The sequence below is a fragment of the Lethenteron reissneri genome, chromosome 72 (assembly GCF_015708825.2).
Source record: "Lethenteron reissneri isolate LAM-NWPU_2019-01 chromosome 72, ASM1570882v1, whole genome shotgun sequence".
In the NCBI taxonomy this organism is placed as follows: Eukaryota; Metazoa; Chordata; class Hyperoartia; order Petromyzontiformes; family Petromyzontidae; genus Lethenteron; species Lethenteron reissneri.
In genome coordinates this window covers 1,152,476-1,166,476 of record NC_083850.1, presented here as the reverse complement: position 1 = coordinate 1,166,476, position 14,001 = coordinate 1,152,476, and the positions used below count along the sequence as shown (strand labels likewise).

Sequence of the window (14,001 nt, the reverse complement as noted above, 5' to 3'; positions counted from 1 at the left end):
TTAAATGTTTAGTGGTATCGTTTATAGTATTACAGTTTACATGTTATAGAGTACAGTTTATCCCCGACATACTTCGGGATTAGTGACTGGTACGTTGATGAACGATTAACTACGGGGACCTTTCCCCTCAAGGAACACGTGTTAATCGGGTAGACAGCCAAGATGCTGCCGGTTAAGGGCACACTTGTGTGACGGAGATCCTCCACCTGACATTATCTGAACATGTTTTTGCTAGGGACATTATAAAATAAAGACCGTACAAACATTTGTTCAAAATACATTTTTATTCATCTGCAATCATTCTTACGTCAAAACTCGAAGGGAATATGTATTATGTTCTATGTTCACACATTTCCAGTACAATGCAAACCATTTCCGTTCTAGGAATACCAAAGCGTTAAAATATAATTCCCCATGATTTCCTTATTAGTTCACCACATCAATGTACATCCTGAAATCGGCTATCTAAAGTCGATTAATACCAATAAAAAAGCTATGTACTTGAAAAAACCGTTTAAAATGTTGAGTAAAGATGTACCTACAGGCGCATTCCAACTTTAGCTCAACAGGAACACCTAACGACTACAATTAAACCCTCTCACATCCAGTGCTCTTCACACCACTTCGGCAAGTAATCTGATAACATTACAAACCACCACTGTGCACGTAATTAAACTCACAAAAACTGTTAAACTAAAATGGTAAAAAATTACGCACAAAAGTACTCGATATGGCGTAATAGGTGTAACCACATGCAATATTATGTTTCAGTCACCCCGAGCTCTCTGGTTGACTCTCGAGCCACTCCATTACATCCAGCCATCTCTCAGGATCCAATTGCATGGGATCGAAGGTGGAAACATCTTCAGGACTCATTGCAGCACCTTGAATTTCAGCTTTTGATTTCAGTGTCCTATCATTGTGGACCTTCTGATGCCTGTTCATGGTTGATGAGTGTGCAAATGCCTTCCCACACACAGAGCACAGGAATGGCTTCACCACCGTGTGTGTTCTTTGATGAGTTTGAAGAGTTGATGAGTGTGCAAATTCCTTCCCACACACAGAGCACAGGAATGGCTTCACCCCCGTGTGTGTTCTTTGATGAGTTTGAAGAGTTGATGACTGTGCAAATGCCTTCCCACACACAGGGCACAGGAATGGCTTCTCGCCCGTGTGTGTTTTCTGATGGTCTTGAAGAGTTGACGAGTGTGCAAATGTCTTCCCACACACAGGGCACCGGAATGGCTTCTCACCAGTGTGTGTTTTCCGATGACTCTGAAGAGTTGATGACTGTGCAAATGCCTTCCCACACACAGAGCACAGGAACGGCTTCTCGCCCGTGTGTGTTCTCTGGTGTCTCTGAAGATGTGATGGCCATGAAAATGTCTTCCCACACACAGAGCAATTGAATGGCTTCTTGCCTCCGTGTGCGTTGGGCTGTGGAGAGCGTCTCTGCTCCATGTGAGCGTAGTAACAGTAGCGGTGTTATCGAGTCAAAAGTACGCTATCGGCCGCAAGGATGTTTAGCGTTGAGTTTTAGATTTTGTTAACTGCTAAAACAAGAACGACACTTGCGTCTAACCGAGACGCAAAAAAATCCCGCTAATTTGACGAAGAACACGTTCCGCGAAAATAGACACTTACTTGGAGATTCACGGTATATCGATGTCTGGAACCCGTCTGAAGATGTCGCCACGAACTCTCCCGACGCAAAATCGCGGTAGAAGGGCGATCAGCAGAGCGACGAGTCGAGCGTCCAACCTCATCAAGTTTCCTCTCGAAATGGCATTGAGCTCTGCTTCTGAGCCGCCTTATAACTCCCCCCCTAGGATCCAATCCTTTGCATTTCAGGATATTTGCATTCGATTGTTAATTTTTGAAGGCACAATCCGCATGTCTTTTAACATACCGAAGGGTAATGTGCCCATTGTGCTTCATGCATGCATATGTAAGTGGATCTCAGTGTGTAATTATGCGCTTATTTTGAATAAATGGGATTACCGAATTAAAATATTTGAATAACATTATGGTCGTATTAGCGTTTACTCTGCTTGAATATAGAAGATATGTGAAACTGAAGGTGCAGGATCGGATTAAAATTATTTGAATAACTCTTTGGTCTATTATAATTATTCTAATGTTGTGAACAATATCACCTATAAACTATAAACAATACATTATAATGCTGTGAAAATAACACTATAAACTAGTGTTATAGTTTAGAACACCATATGTTGAAGAGTGGTATTAGAATCACAAAAGAATGATTAGAATCATAATGTGGCCATATTAGAATCACACGATGCTCGTATGTATGTATGTAATTTGGACATTCGTATCGGGGGTCGGATATGCGAAACGGAAGGTGCAGGATTAGGATTCGATTAAAGTATTAGAATAACACTTTGGTTGTATTATAATTACAATATGCTCGAATCAACGTTATTTGAAAATGCGCATCGGGAGTTGTAAATGCGGCCTGGCAGGTGCCAGATTTAGAATCGCATCAAGATCATTATAATCACACTATGGTCATACTAGAATCAAGCTGCCCACTGCTGGCTGAATCTTTTAACTAAATGGCACCGAATAGAACTATACAGTATTGCTGTTGGGAGTGGAGCCTACAATCGCTACGTTGCGCATTTTAACCTGGTTCTCGACGCCAGTCCCCTGCCCATGGTGGAATCTTGTGCCTTTCCGGGCGTCAAGGGTTCGCACCACAGGGTTAGGCAGGTCCCTCCTATGAAAAATTTGACCGGGCTCCAGACACCGGTCCCTCGCACGTGGCGGATCCTTAAAGCACCCAGCTTAAATGTGTATAGTTGAAGGTGCTAGGTGTTGTCTTTTTCTAACAGCTACTAACGTGCGTGTGTTGTCTGTTTTTAGGATTTGTCCATTGATGTTATTATTTTTATTGCGGCGTTTTTTTGTTGAGTTCTGTCACTTGAGTGTTGCAGTTTGTTTAAGAATTCGTCACGTGAGCGTGGTGTTTTGCTTGTGGGAATTTCGCTTTGTCAAAATCTGTGATTGTTAGAATCTCATGAGTATATAATGGGTTTATAATGGGTTTGTGCGTGTATTTATTTAAATATATTCCGTCTTTTGTTATTCGATGACATTTAGCATTATTTTCTCCGCTGCGGGCCTCCTGTCACCGCTCCCCATTGACATGTTTGGTGGCTTCTACATACTATTAACATTCCCTCCCTTTGTTAATGCTACCCCCTCCCTCTGATGCTGCTAATCCTACATAATGAATGGGCATAATATGACTTTGAAAACCCCCCCGCCCACCTCCTACGCATTTCCCATAAATATGCTAAATTCCTCTTGATATGCAAATTATTTTGTCAAGGCGCTCTTATTCCACCTCCAACCCAGCTTATATATATGCTCCAAGCTTGGCAGTGTTTCATTCTTCACCTGAAGACGGCTACTTGCGTTGTGGCCGAAACGTCGTGAGAATTATTTTATTGTTTTATTTTTATTATTTTATTACTTCCCTTCTACGTGACTTTACCGAAAGAACTAAGAAGAAGTATGAGTCCATTCATGAGTAGTATTCACTAAGCACCGATGGCACTAACCTACATACAGTTATGATTAACCAAAGTAAACATTAGTCGCTCATCCCAGCTCAGACATGATCATAGCAATTATTTCCAAATCCGTGTCGGGTCCCACGAGAACAGGGCACGTCCACAAACTCTCAAAATATAAACTCACATTGTATACTCTAACATTATAAACTCTAACAACATAACCTTTAAACTATGAGCTACACATTGTAACGCTTTAAAATAACACTACAAACTAGTGTTATAGTAAACTATAATGTTGTGAACTCTAACAATATAAGCTATGAGCGATATATTATGCTATAAAAAGACATTATGAACTAGTGTTACAGATTAGAACACCGTACATTGAAGTGTGATAATCGAATCTCATTCGAATTCTTAGCTTCACACCGTGGTCCTCTAGGAATCACACTTTGCTCGTCAGTATGTAACATGTCTGTATGTAATATGTATGCATGAGATATGTATGTAGTATGTATGCATGTAACATGTATGTATGTAATATGCACGTGCAAACCAATGGTGGGAAATGTGAAACATGAAGGTGCAGGATCAGGATGGGATTACAATTATTTGAATAACACGTTGGTGGTATTAGGATTAAGCTGTCCACTGCTGGATGAATGTTCCATCTCAATGGCATCAAATAGCAATATTCAGTATGAATATATAAATAATCGAACAAACCCAATATAAGCCAGTGCAATTATGAATCCTTAAAATTGTAATGACTCCAGACTCAGACTACAGAGGGTTCTTTTATTTAGCCTTTAACGCGGCTTAGGACCCAGGCGTCAAAATATAGCAACGATGACGACGAGACAGCAACCAGCCTCGACCCGAATCCCGGCCAACACAGCCCCGAACCTCGTTTCTCCCCCTCTCTTATTCTCAGCATGAACCTCCGTCTACACTTGGTCCCGCCTTCCCTTCTCGAAATCTCTCTATCCTGTTGTCACCACTTGTCGCTTAGTAGACGCACTGTCTTTACATCACCCACCTCGATGACCTCGACCGGAACCGGCCATGGGCGGATATACCCGATGGCACCTGTGGGCAATACAACCATGCCCTCTCCCTGACCAACCATGGAAGCACGTGCTGCCGCCGGTGTTCTTTTCATTAGCTGCTTGCGCTCTGGTGGGGAAATGTCTTCGTTAGGAATTGTTTTGCAACGTTCAAGTCCAGAATACCGAAGTATACCGGGGATCACCTGTACTTAAAAACACGTAAACTGATAACACTATAAACAATAACACTGAACATTAAACGTCTATAAACTATCAACTGGTTTAATACTTTATACCACCATAAACGGAGGTACGATATTTTAATCTCATTAGAAGTATTAAATCGCACTCTATACATATGTATGTAAATTATCTGTTAAATCGAACCAGGGGTCGGATATGTGAACTGTGGGGGGTACAGGGCAAGAATCGCATTAAATTTCGATTTAAAGCTATAAAATTCAGCCACAACGCAAGCAGCCGTCCTCAGGTGAAGAACGAAACACCACCAAGCTTGGAGCGTATATTTAAGCTGGGTTGGAGGGGGGGAGGTTGGAAGAAGAGCACCTTGACAAAATAATTTGCATATCAAGATAATTTTAGCATATATATGGTAAATGCGTAGGAGGTGGGCGGGGGGTTTCAAAGTCATATTATGTCCGTGCATTATGCAGGACCAGCAGCATCAAAGGGAGGGGATGGGGGTAGCATTAACAAAGGGATGGAATGTTAATAGTATGTAGCTGCAGTTACTAAACAAATAAATAAAATAGGTAGAACAAATAAAATAATAATAAATAAATCACGACGTTTCGATCGCAACACGAGCGATCGTCCTCAGGCAAAAACATCCAGACATTGTCGCGGCAGATGTCACGTGAGCTACGGCACGTGACAAAGATGAGGTGAGCCCCCCCCCCCCCCCTCCCGGGGCTTGCCTCGCTCAGCTGAGCATTGTTTCAATGCGGTGGGCTCACGCGAAATTGATTTCTGTAAAACGAAGGTACTTTGAAAACCCACTGGCTATACTCTTTTATATAAGTGTTGTGTCCTTAACTAACCACACGGGGACGTCTGGTTGAGGCAACACGTTTATTATAACTCTTTCGAACTCGGCTCTACACACGACTGAAACACGAAGGGGTACGACCCCTTCCAACCGATAGCCTACGGGAGTGACAGCCTCGTTTCTATCGCAGCCTGCACACTCTGGGCTCTGCCACCCACGGGTCCCTTAGCCCGGCGTTAAGGGAAGACTGGACGACCCGTCCCACACTGCCCGGTCCGTCCAGAGGGCCGGCCTTTTATCCCCAGGTCGAGATCACCCCTCCCCTCCTGACCCCCCCCCCCCCCCCGTCCCAGAACCTTCTGAAGGATCTTAATGGGCCTTAGGGACGAGTGGGGGGTCAGGGGTGTTAGTCTCCGGTCACGGTGGGGGGCCGGGGGTTTAACCTTTGGTCGACCCCTACACACCTCGCTCTCTCTCGCCTGCTCCCTTTTGACCAGTGCACGTGGTGGCAGGTCAGCTTACAGCGCCTTGTTATGGCGCTTACGCACAACTTCGTGACGAACGCTGCACGTTCCGTCGCTTTCATGCAGGGGGCGCTGCAAACCTACGTGCCCCCTGCATGAACGACGGAGGGGCAGGGACAGACGTTCGATCGCGTTGGAATCGATCTGCAGACGGCGGTCTTATCGCACGGCCAGCTCTGTGTCGCCTCATCTCGATCCCGCGATCCCAAACAGGTGAAAGTCCGCATCAAACTGAACCCCCAGCAAGGCCATCTACTTCACGACGAGAGAAAATTCACACGAAATATCGTTTTCAATGAATAAGCTTTTAATGAAGAAGTACATTTATGTAATTCAAAACATAATACAATTCAAAGTTGTTTCATTTTCAAACTTAAAAACGGAGCATCGGGAGCTTGCGTGGATGCGTCGCTCGTGTGAAATTTTTTTCGTCACTTTACAATCAGCAAGGACCATTTCTCGTCCTAATTCAACACATAATACAAAATTATAATTCGTGTTGTAGAGAATGTTCCTCCTTTTCGTGTAACTTTTAATTGGTATGCCTTGTAACTGATTAATGATCCGAGCGTGCTCACTATTTAAAAGACAATGAGTTGCTCCAGAGGCAGACGCTTCCTGAAAACACAAAAGTACCCTTTGACCTGTATCACAAGAACAATGAGTCTCACCCGAGTGATCTGTACAGGTTACTTGCAAAACACAAACTTTGTCCTAACATCACTTATTCAATGTTTGACCCTTATAGACAAAATGTTACATGTGCGCACACCATCAGACAAGTAATCATTCTAAATTATTGACAATCATTTTAACCACCTTGTGCCACACAGGGGCAGCTGCTACTTGGGGGTGCTCTTCGAGTGTTTGAAACGAGATACGATACAAAACTCCGAGTTGCCGAGGCGATTAAGTAAGCACCATATGAATGCAATTTATAACAGTGAATGCTTGGGAGCTTATTGGCTCTCGCTCCTGGTTAGAAATCTACCCAACAAACAGGTCCACAAAGACTGGCCGCTCTTACCCTGCAGGTTGAACCTAGGAACCGAGTGTTCAACTTCACATTCTTGTCATTAAAGGCCTGTGACAAAGGTGCGTCTATTGGAGCGACATCGTCTCAAGCTTACACATCTCCCGGGTCTCCATTTGACTTTCTATTGTCGCGGAGGAAGTCAACCCACACCTCCACTTCCACAAACTGCTGGGAGTTGCCTCGCTCTGCCTCACAGTGAGAATTATCCTCCTGCTTCACGTTGCCTCCATCGATGTGAAGGTCCGATTTTGGAGTTGAATCTTCATCTTCACATTTTACCTTCACTTCTTCGCTCTTCACCATCACTTCTTCACGTTTCACCTCGATATCTTTCAAAGTATCCAAGCTGGGATTTTCTTCCGGTTCTTGTTTCATGAGGGATACACTCATTGCATCACTTTGACTTTCACAAGCTGATTTCAGACTCCACTCCTTGTGGATATTGTGATGCTTGTGTGTTCTCTGGTGTCTTTGAAGATTTGGTGAAAGTGTAAACACCTTCCCACACACACTGCACTTGAAGGGTTTCTCTCCCGTGTGTGTTCTCTGGTGTTCTACAAGAGTAGATGACCGTGTAAACGCCTTCTCACACACACCACACTTGAAGGGTTTCTCTCCCGTGTGTGTTCTCTGGTGTTTTACAAGAGCAGATGACTGTGCAAACGCCTTCCCACACACACTGCACTTGAAGGGTTTCTCTCCTGTGTGTGTTCTCTGGTGTTCTGCAAGAGTAGATGAATGTGCAAACGCCTTCCCACACACACCGCACTTGAAGGGTTTATCTCCCGTGTGGGTTCTCTGGTGTATTACAAGAACAGATGACCGTGCAAACGCATTCCCACACACACTGCACTTGAAGGGTTTCTCTCCCGTGTGTGTTGTCTGGTGTGCTTCACGAGTAGATGGCCGTGCAAACGCCTTCTCACACACTCTGCACTTGAAGGGTTTCTCTCCCGTGTGTGTTCTCTGGTGTATAACAAGAGTAGATGACTTTGCAAACGCCTTCCCACACACACTGCACTTGAAGGGTTTATCTCCCGTGTGGGTTATCTGGTGTATTACAAGAGCAGATGACTGTGCAAACGCCTTCCCACACACACTGCACTTGAAGGGTTTATCTCCCGTGTGGGTTATCTGGTGTATTACAAGAGCAGATGACTGTGCAAACGCCTTCCTACACACACTGCACTTGAAGGGGTTATCTCCCGTGTGGGTTCTCTGGTGTTTTAAAAGAGTAGATGACTGTGCAAACGCCTTCCCACACACACTGCACTTGAAGGGTTTCTCTCCCGTGTGTGTTCTTTGGTGTTCTACAAGAGTAGATAAAAGTGCAAACGCCTTCCCACACACACCGCACTTGAAGGGTTTCTCTCCCGTGTGTGTTCTCTGGTGATTTACAAGAGCAGATAACTGTGCAAACGCCGTCCCACACACACTGCACTTGAAGGGTTTTTCTCCTGTGTGTGTTCTCTGGTGTGCTACAAGAGTAGCTGACTGTCAAAATGCCTTCCCACACACACTGCACTTGAAGGGTTTCTCTCCTGTGTGTGTTCTCTGGTGTTTTATAAGAGTAGATGACTGTGCAAACGTTTTCCCACACACACTGCACTTGACGGGTTTCTCTGCTGTTTGAGTTCTCTGGTGCTGTGTCAAATGTTCAGTACGATCTGTGCTGTTGGCACGCAGGTCGCATTGTTGCCTTTTTGCACCGAGCCGCGCCGAGTGCCTTTGCTCCATCAGACCAATTCTGCAGAGGAAGCGACAGCTGCAGACAGAAAAATATATCCACACCATCTACACATCAGTATCAATGCATATATAGTCACACGTGATTTACACGTCTATACTTATACATATATTCATGATAGTGAAAAAGTGTCCCAAATTCATCACACGGGCTGTTATTGCACACAATGAGAGGGCAAATGGTTATAAACATGCCTGGAAGCCCTAGTATCTTCAAAATGAATGTTAACCCAAAACTCCGAGCACACGATTTCGGCTGTCTGGCTTCAAAATGACTATTTATGAAAGCTAAATTCAGCTGACATAGCAAAGGGTGTTGAAAAAAAATACTATTTGTGTTATGCACAAATGCATAAATTAATGTTCAATTGCAACTTAGAGGTGTGAAGCAAGGCACAGATGTCCTTAAATGCTGGTATGAAGTTCCGACTTCAGCTGCACGTGTGCTGTGATAACTTCCTGACTCCAATCTTACAAAGACTTCCAGAGGAAAACAAAAATAAACTACTGTTTTGATATAACCTCCGTGCTCAATAGAATTAAAAGACTTTACTGCAAATACAAACTTGACACTGTCACACACTCAGGGGCGGAGTCAGTATTTTAAGGTAGGGAGGGGGGCAAACCCTCCAGCAATGAAAAATGATAGGAGTTAATAATAGGAGTTTTCCCCTTTTTTCTGGCAACAAAACTGAAACCTTACGAGGATTCATTTCTGTGTCGTGTTTTCTCCGGAGACACTTTGTTGGGGGCACGTCTTTATTATATACACGCGCCCTAACTACTAAACATAACTCCTCGTACAGTTTATCTCGAGTACTTCCACTCGGTATATTATACGCCTCCTACGTAACATGCCTGCCCCGGCTGTGCTCCAGGTCCTCTGGCTATAATATCCTATGGGAGACCCAGGGTCCACCACTGGCCTCACAGAGCTTCGGCCCTTAAAAAGACGGCGAAGCTAGGGGTCCAGGGTCCTATTCTAGCAGGTCTTCTTGCTTCAACTGGTCGTCTTAAACTGCCAGGACCTCTCCAGAGGTCTGCCTTATATACGTTTCTCAGCCGAGGTGCGGACCTCCGTGAGGGACGCGGGTGACCCCAGAGTCCCTCACCGAGGTCTGCATGTCTGCCGTTGCAGGCCAGTACGTCAGTAGCCCCCCCGGCCATTGGGAGTGTTTGCGAGGGATCGTAGGACCCCTCACAACCCCCAACCGCAAAAACACACTATGATAATGTGTGAGCTGTACGCCTTTTGGCGTCCTCTGGTCGAGCACCAATTGGCGTCCTCTGGTGGAGCACCAATTGGGTCGAGGCTCAAAAAAAGCCGTCCCTTGGTGTGGACCAATCAGTTTCAAGGACAATGCATATATATTCTTGGTTTTTTCGGTAAAGTCACGTAGAAGGGAAGTAATAAAATATTAAAAATAAAACAATAAAATAATTCTCACGACGTTCCGGCTACAACGCAAGCAGCCGTCTTCAGGTAAAGAATGAGACACTGCCAAGCTAGGAGCTTATATATAAGCTGAGTTGGGGGTGTAAGAAGAGCGCCTTAACAAAAGAATGTGCATATCAAGAGGAATTTTGCATATTCATGGAAAATGCGTAGGAGGTGGGTGGGGGGTTTCAAAGTCATATTATGCCCATGCATTATGCAGGATCAGCAGCACCAAAGGGAGGGGGCAGGGGGTAGCATTAACAAAGGGAGGGAATGTTAATAGTATGTAGAAGCAATGAAACATGTGAATGGGAGAGCGGTGGCAGGAGACCCGCAGCGGAGCAAATAATGCATTCCCTGTGGAGAACACAAGATACACAGTTAATGCCAGTGAGTGGACTGCGGTCTGAAAGTCACCGTAAACGTGAACAACAATCAGTTAAGATCCGAAATGGTTTATTACGTCCTTCCAATGATTGCTGAGCCAGAATCCATCTTCTCGGTTGAAATTGTCTCTGTTTGTATATGTGGATCGCCTCATGAACGAATCTCTCTCTCATGATAGCCAGATGGCTTGCAGAAAACCTCTGTCTTGGAGAAGTCAATGTCATGTGAGTCCACTGAATTGTAACAGTGATCTGCCACGGCTGAGGTGTTTGTCCTACCGTGTTTCAGGTCTGCTTTATGTTCACGGATGCGGTCCGAGACATGTCATTTGGTTTCTCCAATGTAACTGCTACCACAGAGGCAACTTAGTTTGTAGACGCCAGGGTAATGTATGTCTAGAACCACGTCTTTTACAGACGGGACCAGATCACGGATTTTATGTACTGTGTTGAATCGGACCTGAATCTTGTGTTTAATCAGGATTTTGGAGATCTTTTTTGTGACCCCAGCAATGTAGGGTAAGGTGATGGTTTTGAAAGGCTCCTCAACAGGATCCTTCTTGATGGTTGGAGTGATGGCTTTACGGATTGTGTAGTCGGAGTAACCATTAGCCTTAAGAGCTTGGCGTACGTGTTTGAGTTCACTGGCAATGTGTTCCTGGTCGGAGATGCATTGGGCTCTATGGTATAGAGTCTTCATGAGGGAGTTCTTCTGGGATGGATGGTGGTGGGAATCCGGTTTTAGTTAGGCATCCGTATGGGTGGCTTTCCTGTAGATAGAATGGCTCATTGAACCATCAGGTCTCCTTTTAATTAGGATATCCAAAAAGGGTAGCTTGCCATCTTTTTCGACTTCCATGGTGAATCTGATGGCTGGGTGTATGGAATTGATGTGGTCGAGAAATTGGTCTAGAGCAGGCCGGCCATGTGGCCAGATGACAAAAGTGTCGTCTACGTACCTCGTCCATAAGGTTGGGTGTAGATTGGCAGTCTGGATGGCGTCAGTCTCAAATTTCTCCATGAAAATGTTGGCTACAACCGGAGATAGGGGGGAGCCCATTGGAGTGCCCTCAGTTTGCTTGTAGAAAGTTCCATTCCAGGTGAAGTATGTATTGGTTAAGCAGTGTCTCACCAGGGGGGTACCCCAGTATTCAGTCCTTGATGAACCAAGTCTTCAATTATTGTGATGGTGTCAGGCACAGGAACCTTGGTGAACAAGGAAACCACATCAAAACTGACAAGCAGGTCGTCTGGGGACAGGGAAATCCCCTTGATTGTCGATACCAGGTCAGTAGAGTTTAGTACCGCAGAGGTGGTTTTTCCAGTGAAAGGCCGAAGGATTTCAGACAAAAAACGAGCCAGTTTGTAGGTGGGGGAGTTGATAGTAGAGACAATGGGACGGAGAGGTGCATCTTCTTTATGTATCTTTGGCAAGCCGTACAATCGTGGTGGCCTGGCTGCAGAAGGTTTCAACGAGAACTGTTTGGTCTGATCAATTAATGCGGTTGAAGCAGAAATGATTTTGTTGGTTTTGGAGACGAGGCTGTTGGTGGGGTCTCTTTTTATTTTTGTATAGCTGCCATCTTTGAGTAGTTTCTGAATCTTGTTGTTGTATTCTATTTTGTCCATGATGACAGTGGCATTGCCTTTGTCGGCTGAGAGGATGACAATGTCATACCTCTTTTTTAATTGAGCTAATTCAAAACGCTCATCTTTGCTGATGTTGCTAGAAGGCATCTTAGCGTTTTTGAGGGTTGCAGAGATTTCAGATCTTGCTACGTCTGCAGCGATGTGACTCAGGCCCTTGAGAGCTACATCTACTCAGGCAATTATATCATTAACTGGTATGTGTCTAGGTGTGACTGCAAAGTTTAGTCCTTTAGCTAGAACGGATTTCAGACCTTCAGAAATAGAACTGTTACTGCGATTAATTACGACTTTGTTAGCGTCTAGCTTTTCTATGTGTGGGTCCGGTTTCTACAGGAAAGCCACCCATACGGATGCCTACCTAAAACCGGATTCCCACCACCATCCATCCCAGAAGAACTCCCTCATCAAGACTCTATACCATAGAGCCCAATGCATCTCCGACCAGGAACACATTGCCAGTGAACTCAAACACGTACGCCAAGCTCTTAAGGCTAATGGTTACTCCGACTACACAATCCGCAAAGCCATCACTCCAACCATCAAGAAGGATCCTGTTGAGGAGCCTTTCAAGACCATCACCTTACCCTACATTGCTGGGGTCACAAAAAAAGATCTCCAAAATCCTGATTAAACACAAGATCCAGGTCCGATTCAACACAGTACATAAAATCCGTGATCTGGTCCCGTCTGTAAAAGACGTGGTTCCAGACATACAGTACCCTGGCGTCTACAAACTAAGTTGCCTCTGTGGTAGCAGTTACATTGGAGAAACCAAACGACATGTCTCGGACCGCATCCATGAACATAAAGCAGACCTGAAACACGGTAGGACAAACACCTCAGCCGTGGCAGATCACTGTTACAATTCAGTGGGCTCACAGGACATTGACTTCTCCAAGACAGAGGTTCTCTGCAAGCCATCTGGCTACCATGAGAGATTCGTTCATGAGGCGATCCACATATACAAACACAGAGACAATTTCAACCGAGAAGATGGATTCTGGCTCAGCAATCGTTGGAAGGACGTAATACACCATTTCGGATCTTAACTGATTGTTGTTCATGTTTACGGTGACTTTCAGACCGCAGTCCACTCACTGGCATTAACTGTGTATCTTGTGTTCTCCACAGGGAATGCATTATTTGCTCCGCTGCGGGTCTCCTGCCACCGCTCTCCCATTCACATGTTTCATTGCTTCTACATACTATTAACATTCCCTCCCTTTGTTAATGCTACCCCCTGCCCCCTCCCTTTGGTGCTGCTGATCCTGCATAATGCATGGGCATAATATGACTTTGAAACCCCCCCGCCCACCTCCTACGCATTTCCCATGAATATGCAAAATTCCTCTTGATATGCACATTCTTTTGTTAAGGCGCTCTTCTTACACCCCCAACTCAGCTCATATATAAGCTCCTAGCTTGGCAGTGTCTCATTCTTTACCTGAAGACGGCTGCTTGCGTGGTAGCCGAAACGTCGTGAGAATTATTTTATTATGTTTTATTTTTATTATTTTATTACTTCCCTTCTACGTGACTTTACCAAAAAAACCAAAATGAATCCCTGCAGTCACGAAAGCTTTAAATCGAAAAATGCATATATTATCATAGTGTGTTT

The 14,001-nt window shown here is 44.7% G+C and overlaps 1 pseudogene; it reads right to left on the bottom strand.

The window, feature by feature from the left end:
• Positions 1-963: 963 nt before the first annotated feature.
• Positions 964-14,001, bottom strand: part of LOC133361268 (zinc finger protein 84-like) — a 539,839-nt pseudogene continuing 526,801 nt past the window's right edge.